The 9,685-nt window shown below is 31.0% G+C and overlaps 1 long non-coding RNA gene across 2 annotated transcripts; it reads left to right on the top strand.

The window, feature by feature from the left end:
• Positions 1–844: 844 nt before the first annotated feature.
• LOC104766596 (uncharacterized) lies at positions 845–4,798 on the top strand. Of its 2 annotated transcripts, XR_015590748.1 has the most exons (6): positions 845–1,110; positions 1,227–1,316; positions 1,412–1,484; positions 1,644–1,717; positions 4,027–4,094; positions 4,502–4,798. It is a non-coding gene; the product is annotated as an uncharacterized LOC104766596 (long non-coding RNA). The 2 variants fall into 2 exon arrangements; XR_015590749.1 differs by lacking the exon at positions 1,227–1,316.
• Positions 4,799–9,685: the final 4,887 nt, after the last annotated feature.

The following is a 9,685-nucleotide window of genomic DNA, read 5'->3' as shown; positions in this document are numbered from 1 at the left end:
TCTATTTTGTGGCCAAAGAGAAGTGACGAAAATTGGAGTTCAACTCACCTCGGGAAGGCAAACTTGAAGAGTTGAATCTTCATTCAACTATCTATCTTTATTGTTCTTTTAAGTTTTAAGAATAATACTTGGCTTTATTACCAAGTTTTCTTAACCTATATAAACTCACTAGGACCCGATCTGCGCTATAGCACGGGAGAATATTTTAATGTTATTAAAACGAAATTCAATTTAGAAGATGTTATAGTATCTGTATATTATATTGTCTATGTTTTTCGTATTTGCCACTATTTTTTTAAGAAATAATAAATTTAAACAAAACTTTCTTTGTGAGCCTTTCAGATTTTGTATACCATTTGTTTAAAAGGATGGTATACAATTAAAAGGAACAAAGATGGTAATAAACAGAAACATGGGATAAGATATAAATAGAATGAAATTACATTTTACTTAACACGTGGTTGTGGAAATACGATTATTGAAATATTATTTCTCATGTTTGTCTTTATGTAAACGAAGTTGTACATAATAGTAATATGTATTTATTTTTTACGCATCGTATACATATGAAATGTATTCGCCAATGTTCTCACCATAGTTTGTACAATTACTTTTACGTTATGTCTTTTAAATGTGGTTCTGTAGAATGTATTCAAATTTCTGAGTAATTGAATTGGGCTGTATTTTAAATTGGTCCACCTACAATATTGGGTATGTGTTTAACTTTTTTAAAATTTCTGATTTGGGTTTCGATGGCCTTCTATTAAAGTTTTCTCTTACAGCTGTCTTATTATTTCGAAAGTTAAAGGTTTGTTAAACTTTTATTGTACCCAATTTCTCATATTCCATCGTTTCATCTCCATTTTCGATTCGATCCCTCTTTTCATTTCCATCTTGTCATGATGTTTACAGAGAACAGGGTAAATCCAAATTCAGTACTTCTTCAATTCACCAAATCTTGAAGAGGAAACTATAAAATCGAAAAAGGAGAGAAGCTCCGATTAGTCGAATCAATTGGGTTTTATCTATGGAGATGAGAGTGATATCAATCGGATGATCCTGTTTTGACCCATGATTTTAGCTAGCCGATTCATCAACTCAATTGAATTGGTATGTTGCTAATTGATTCTTTATATTTTCTAGATTTTACATGTCTATACTCTTTCTGTACGGTCCTATATCTCCAAATCAGTTTTCGTAAGCATAATTGCTAATTTTTAAAATAGGATATATCATTACCAACCGAAGAAGTACATGTGAAAGCCTATACATACAAATCGAAGCATATATATATATATGAAGACATCATAATATCCGTAAGATAAGTAGTTTAAACATCACAAACATGTTAGATTGTTGTATTGGGGAAAATATATCCTTACTGCTTAATTTCTTTTGCCATTAACTACAGGAGAAGAAATGAGATGTACTTTCCTGTAGCCCAGGTTATTACAATAGAGTAGAAGGACATGAAGCCATTAACAGTAAGCTTTATTTCTAAAGTTTTTATTCTTTGGTTTTAGATTCCGAACTTTCTGAACTGTGAACTCTTCATTACTATAGAAGTTTATAGTTAATGTGCAAACTGGGAAAAAATTGCAATATACTGACCAGTTATATTTTTCTTTTTGATTCAATATGAGGACATGGTTTAACGTTTTTTGGCGGACGAGTTATTGATAAGAGAGGATAAGGTTTAGCAGAGGAAAAATTGAAGGTATGTCCTAATCTGTCTGTTTATTAATAATTCTTTTCATATACTTGTTGTTCCTTTAATTGCTTGAAAATGATAGATTAGTATGTGTGTTTTTAAAATTATAACTAAATCAATAAGAACTTATTCTTTGTCATTTTTTTGAAACTTGAAAATGATCACAAAACATAGGAATAGGGAAAGTAATTGAAACGAACAAAAAATTAAAAGCAACATAAAAAAACAAATACTTCATTCTTCTAGTAATCATGCTTCCTTGTATGATGGATATACAACTCCATCATAAGTCCTCAGATCTTCGTCACTTATTGGTCCTTTAAGAAAACGGAACAGAAGTTTTAGGGATAAATTACCAGTAAACTTACTTGAAATATAAGTTGTTCTTCGACTGTTGAATGATCTCTTTCTTCGTTCGAAGCATTTTCCTTTAGGGTTCCAAGTAAAAAACTGAGGTATCTCCTCAAAAGTCAGTTGTCTTGCAACTTCACAATTAAGGTTAAGATCGAACCAAGCCTTAAGTACTGGATCTCTAATATTTTTTTCCGTTCCCATCTTTGTGATGTTTTTAATGGAAAAGGTTTTTTTGCTATAGGCGACGTTTTTGCTCTTTGTGGCTAAGTATGAAGTAGGCAACTTATATAGGAGGTGAATTTTAGGGTTTTTTGGTTGTAAATATATCTTAATTGATCTCATTTACGCTCAGTTCTACATCTTCGTACAGAATATTCTATAATATCACGCTCTGGCATTTCTTTAACAAAATCACCCGGTATGAGAGCAGCTATTTCTGAAACTGTTGGGTTAGCGTAATTCCTACCATCTAAACCAACACGATCACTAACTATCCTCATATGAAATGTGTCCTCTGTATTATTAGCAAACCTATCTCTAGCTGCCCTGAAATGTGCTACATAAGGATTAACTTCGTCCAACGTTTTAATTAGTGGCTCTATTATATCCTTTCTCAAGTTTTTCTTCCCTACTGTTGTATCTCTGTTCTATGATCTGCTGCAAAACCAGAATGGTGAAAAGTAACCGCATTATTTTAAAGTGATGAACATAACTTTCTCTTTTAGTTTTGTTTTAGTCCATACCTGAGAATTGTTTCTCTATTTGATACTTCGTTTTCTGTATCTACGATGTATAGCTGTGAGAAATTTGCATAATCATTCTCTTTCGGCTTCATACTTCCAATAAGATGGTAATTAGCTCCTTGTAGCTGGAACATATTTGGTCCCTTTCCTTGATGTATAGCTCTATCTACTTTTCCTCCTAGAGACATCATTGAGAAACCATTTCATAACCTCTACTATTGTTTTGAAAATGTCTGCTCATACTGTCTGTACCAGTAAACAACTTTTTAATAAAATGCGGAGGTTCTTTGAAAAGTGGTAGTTTTACGGTTCCTTGTAGACAACATAGAGAGAATTTAGGATTATTGGTGTTTCTCCTCTTGTTAAGCCTCTCATCATACCACAACAATGCACCACAGTACTGACACGTATGATCTAGGTCACCATGATCTAAATACTCTGAAAGTTTAAAATATATGAATAGATAAGCTTAAGAAATAAAAATCATAGTCATTTAGTCACATAATTTCGATAGTACCTATTGTGTTGGATTATTTTTGTAGTAGTTCTGCCTTTTCTTGTATCAAGTGTGGTTTCCGTAATTATTTCATGTCCATCAGTTACGTTAAATCCTTCATCATCAGATAAATTTAGCTCCACTGGGATATCTTCATCGCTGCTAGTAAAATAATATGACTGCTCCTCTTCATAAATAGTCTCTTCTGTGATTTCAAATATAGATGATCATTAATTAGACAACATATAATGAGGGACATTCTTGTTAATCAAGTTAAAAGTATACCGTCTGATGAGGGACATGATTTAATGATGTATGAGCTGATATTGTAGGAGACCGATTATATATATGTCGAGAATAATCATCTTTATCTGTAGAAGTTGCAACCACTCAAATAAAGAACATTTGAAAATACATTTAATTTAGGTAGATGATTTAAACTGGAAGACTCACAATTGACTTTCCAAACTGTGGTTTCTTAACAGTTGCATGAATCAGGGTACCCTATTTAACAAAGTGAAAGATATTTAACTTCAAAACACTAACCATAGATAACAGTACATTTGAATTGTAAATTATAATAAAGAGTTAGGTAAGCTTACTGAAATATCCGATAGAACCATTTTAATGGTCTCTCCGGAGTAGACAGTGTTATGCTTCCAAGAATGAATGATTTTCACTTGAATTCTCTATCCTGTTCTGAATGGCTTAATGGACTGCAGATCTGTGATAGACACGGGAGCGGCAGCCATTGGAGAAGGTTTGATAGCTTACTCTGAAAGTAAAGAAGGTATGGTGATTTTCGATTCGATAAGTATCATCGTATTTATAGGAATCTCCATTAGGTATCATTTGATAGTATATTCGTGGAATGTGGGATAAAAAATCTTAGTAGTTAATTAGGTAATATATTTTTAACAATGATGATAAATTTTCTTGGTGCACTTAAGGATTCAAAATTAATAGGTAATATAGATTAGGAATGAAAAAGGTAACTCAAAATACGGTTTGGTAAGATTTTGGAATAGTCCTAGAAGATTGATATCTGTCTAATTAATTTTATTTGAATATCGTAATCAATGTATTAGAAGATTGATATCAATCAATTGAATACCAAAGTTTCTCTCTTTAATGATATCTTAGATAATCTTAGATAATCTAATGTGAACTTATCGAAAATCATTCTCTATTTTGCAGGCTTTTTTCCGGAGGCCCAAAATAGCCCATCGGTACGTGAGGGAAGGTTTAAATAGAAGTTCCTCAATAATTCCTATCCGGATATCCAATTCTGAATTTTTGGGTAATTTTTAATTTTAAACCCGATCCAATATGTTTAAAAGTCACCTTTAACTTTAATGATATGTCTTAAGACAAAATTGGACAGGGGTATTTTCGGGCTATGAGAAAGTTGTACTTCTCTTTTACTAATATAGGGATGTAAGAGTAAAGAAATAATAAAATCTAACTTTTTATAAAACTTTTTATTTTCTTTGAGAGTGATTCTCTTCTGTTCTTTGTGAACAAAACCGATTGCTTGGTGTGATTCCAACAATCAAAACCGACTATTTGGTGTGATTCCAATAGTCAAAACCCGATCTCCTTGGTGCGAGGCTGAGAGATCCGATCTTTTTGGTGCGAGATTGAAATATCAAACCGGTATATCAAGAGTCTTTCCGCAACTCTTTTGCGACTATTCATTCCACCATCCTTATTCTTGAGGCTTCATTGTCTTTAGAGTCAAGGTGTCTCTATCAACCAGCTCAAAGGTGTTGAATCCTTGGGAGAATCATATCAAGAACTATGAGAGTGTTTACTTAAAGTGTCGAATCATATCAAGAATCATATCAAGAACTGTCGAATCCTTATGCAGTTGTAATACTTAAAGTGTCAGTCCAGTTTGGATGTTGCTAACAATTGAGATGCAATCAAGAAATCACAAGTCAATCCAATCCAAAGAGAGTGTTTTTATCTAACAATCCTAGGATGATCAGAATGCAAAACGAAAATGAGCTACAGGACTAGAAACGAGAATGTAAGACAAGTAGCAAAAATGAATGAAAACAGAAAACGGGTTTAAGCATAGCAAGAAGCGAAACTGTCTCAGGAATGTAATAAAAATTAGAAAGATAGAAGTCCTAAAGATGGGGTAATCGATGTCGGTGGAGTATCCTAGTCTACAGAGTGTTTAACATGCCACAAGCAAACTATCCCTAGACAATGAACATCACGACTTAGCTAATCCAATCTCTTTACAGAAGCTACTCATACTCAAACACTTCCAAAACCTAGCTCTCGCTAGAGAAACATTGTTAAGAAGGCATGATGAACCAGTTCATTCACATCAACAAACATCTTAGACAACTAATCTCTTAGGCCAGGAACGTAAGTCTCTGGCACTAGTTGGTCAGACATTTCATCGAACACCTTTTGGGTGTGGAAATGTCTAAGCCCTAGTTCCAATTGATCAGAGAGAAATACAAATCAAAGCTTAAACACCCTACATCCTAAGATCCTCCACCTAGTCTATCTCATCCCCAAGAACTCTAACACTACTCAGATCCAAAAATCATCATCAAGGTTACAAACTTGGAGAAGATTGAATCAAGCATCATGAGATAGATAAAAATGAGGTGAACAACTTTGTAGAAGAAATCAAATGCAAAAACTCAATAAAATCAAAGCTATCTCGATTACAAGATCCTAGAACGTTTTAGATGGCTAGGTAAACCTTAGAAAAAAAACGAGATAAAAGAGGTCTTCAGCCAAGACTTAACAAAATGTATTTATAGTAAAATCATGTAAATCCCTAAAACTTAAAACGACAATGTGAAGAGTCGGTTTGAGAATCTCCTGAAGCGTGTAAGACGGAATGTCTTCCTGAAAAGTGCGAACGAGTCGGTGTGCGTCCAGTGGCTCGACTCAGATGGCTCGAGTGAGGTCGAGTGATGCATGGTGAAGCTTGGCTTGAGCGAGGTCGACTGGGTGAAGTGGAGGGGTGTTGGCTCGAACCAGAGTGGTGTTGGCTCTATCCAGAGTGGTTTTGGCTCGAGCTGGGTGTATACGCATCCACTAAAACAATGATAACTCTTGAACCACACCTCGGATTGGCTTGAAATAAATGGCGTTGGAAAGATGACTCAATTCCCTACAACTTTGATGAAGACAGTGGAACGGCTCGAACGGGGTGGCTCGAGAGAGGGGCTCGATCGGGGTTGTGAGATTGGCTCGAGAGACGGTTCCGGGAGTGTTGTGCAGCGGATGGGTCGAGTGATGCCTTCCCGACGTCTCCTAAATACCTGAAATACTCTGAAATGCACAATATATGCAAGGATGATGCAAAAACTACCTAGACATGCAAAGTATATAGAAAGGACTAGAAAATGATGCAAGACAGTAAGTTATCCTAGCTAAATGCATGATAAATATATGCTGGTGAGAAATAAAATATATATATATCAGTAATAAACCCAGTTTCTACAGATTTGATCGTCGAGAGGACGCAAAGCTTTCATATGAGGATTTCATTACAGTCAAAACAGAGTCACATTAAGAGTGGAAACAACATATTCATAGTAACATCACGACGACATTTTCATAGAGATGAGAAACTCTTGAGTATCATTTTAATAAGTAACTATTTTTTTTGTGATCTTCCATTCTTCCCTCAAATCTATATAATAATAACAATCTGAATAAATGCCAACAACAGTTGCGATTTTTCGTCGTACCTTTTCGTAAAATATGTATATATATTTTTTTGACTGAAAATTTCAACGGTTGCATCTCTCTAAAAAGTTGCGTCTGTTAAATGTAGAGTTGTGTCTCTTACAAACAGTTGTGTCTATTCAAATGTTCACATCTTTATAAATTTATATATATATGACTTCTCATCATTGTATTCAATTTTTCTTTATTTTATATTTTTGACAGAAATTTTTTACTATTGTGTCTCTCTAAAAAGTTGCATCTATTGAATATAGAGTTGTGTCTTTTACAAACATTTGTGTCTATTCAAATGTTCATATATTTAGAAATCTATATATAAATAACTTTTCATCATTGTATTCAAATTTTCTTTATATTTGTATTAGTTAAAAGAGAATTTTATATTTTTGACAGAAATTTTTTACAGTTGCGTCTCTCTCAAAAGTTGTGTCAGTTGAATATAGAATTGTGTCTTTTACAAAAAGTTGTATCTATTCAAATGTTCACATTTTTAAAAATTTATATATAAATAACTTCTCATCATTGTATTCAAATATTTTTTATATTTGTATTAGTTAAAAAAGAATTTGTTAGAAATGATGTTTCATCACTGTGAAAAATTTATTGCAGTTTGATATATTTCGTTAATCTTTGTAATATTTAATTATATTCAGTCTCTAGGTATACATCATCATAAATTATTAATTTTAATATATTAAAAATATATACTTTAGTCGTTTAATTGAACCATTACAATATTGGTATAATTAATATTTAAGATCACATTACTTGGATAAACTAATCATAAATTATTATTTATTAGTTTTAAATAACTAAAATATATTTAAATGAATTGTTGCAACTTTTTAATTACACCACGACAAATTTTGTTTATTTAATGAACCATTAAAACTTTTGATTTATCTTATGAAACGTTGCAATTTGTCTCTTTAACCATATATTCATCAAGGGTTATCATACTACTGGTATGAATCCAAACCGTATTGTGATGCTGCATCATACACCTAAATATTATTGTTATAAATTTTAACTAGTATTGTTCCCCTCTAATATTTATTATATTATTTATTTATGTGTGACTCGGGATAATTAACCAGCATCTTAGGAGGAGAAAAATAAGTAGTAAGTACAGTCAATATTAGATTAACTATATATACATATATATATATAATATATTATAATTGCCAAAATGTTTAATGACTATAGGTTATTTTATATAGAAATATGTTTCATCTATAAAATGATAGTTGTTTGTATTATATATTCATTTACAATACTGCTTTTATGAAAATAGATATATATTTTTTTATATGAATATATAACTGAGTTTTGATTCAAGTAAATAAAATATGTGATAATTTTCTGTTTAGTTATATTAAAATTTGAGAGGGTGGGTAATTTTCTTACTGATTGACTGAATAGTAATATTAATATTCATTTTTTATGAAGTAAAAATTGATTTTGGAAATAAAAATATGTTTGAGTAATGCTAAAAAAGATAAAAATAATAATTAATTTAATTGAATTTAAAAAAAGCATTATGTAATATTAAGAATGGTCCTCAATTAATATTTTTAATATTTGTAATTTATTATATGATTATTTAAGAAATTTATAGTGTCTTATACAATATATTCATAATTTTATCATTTAAAACAAAACAAAAAGAAAGAAATTTAAAATATAATAATTTACACATCATATTTGACAACAAGAGAACAAGTTGTAATAGTTTATAAAATATACAAAAATATGACTGTAAGGTTAAGAAGAGAAGACACGACTGTAGATTGTATTTATTCATTTTTTCAGAAATTTAAAAATATTTACGAAGTTACAACGAAAAGAGATAGATAAAATGTTACATTGAAAAATGCGAACGAAAGGTTACAAATAAAAGCGAATGAAATAACACGACTGCAATGTAATCTCATGGCAGTTAATCGTAAAAATTTGTTTAATTTGATGTGTGTACTATGTAGCATTGATAATTATTTATTTAATCATATGTGAAGATAAGATTATTTTTTTAAGTATATTTTTCAAAGAAAAATACGTAGGTTAACTCCTAGGGTGAACCTTCTTGTTCACTTCTTCCTTTTCAACTAATCAGAATCTTCTATACATTATTTTACTTAAAAAAACAAATCAAAATTAAATTAAAAAGCAAAACAAATTAAGGAAACAAATTCTGTATAATTTTTTTTAAGAAAAGTTAGATATTGGTTTGGTTTATATTTTACAATTAGAATGAAATGATGTATCGGTTTGGGTTTACAAATAAGGTGATTAGGGTTTAGATTTTACAATTAAAATGAAATTATATATCGGTTTGGGTTTACAAATGAAGTGGTTAGAGTTTAGATTTTACAATTAAAACGAAATTATATGTCAGTTTGGGGTTACAAATGAAGTGGTTAGGGTTTAGATTTTATAATTAAAACGAAATTATATGTCGGTTTGGGTTTACAAATGAGATGAATAGGGTTTAGATTTTACAATTAGAACGAAATTCTATGTCGGTTTGAGTTTACAAATGAGATGGTTAGGGTTTAAAATTTACAATTAGAATGAAATTATATGTCGGTTTGGGTTTACAAATGAGATGATTAGGGTTTAGAGTTTACAATTAGAATGAAATTATATATCGGTTTG

The sequence above is a fragment of the Camelina sativa genome, chromosome 19 (genome assembly GCF_030686135.1).
Source record: "Camelina sativa cultivar CO46 ecotype springtype chromosome 19, ASM3068613v1".
Classification (NCBI taxonomy): Eukaryota; Viridiplantae; Streptophyta; class Magnoliopsida; order Brassicales; family Brassicaceae; genus Camelina; species Camelina sativa.
The sequence above is the reverse complement of the archived record's forward strand: the minus strand, read 5'-3'. Positions and strand labels throughout refer to the sequence as shown.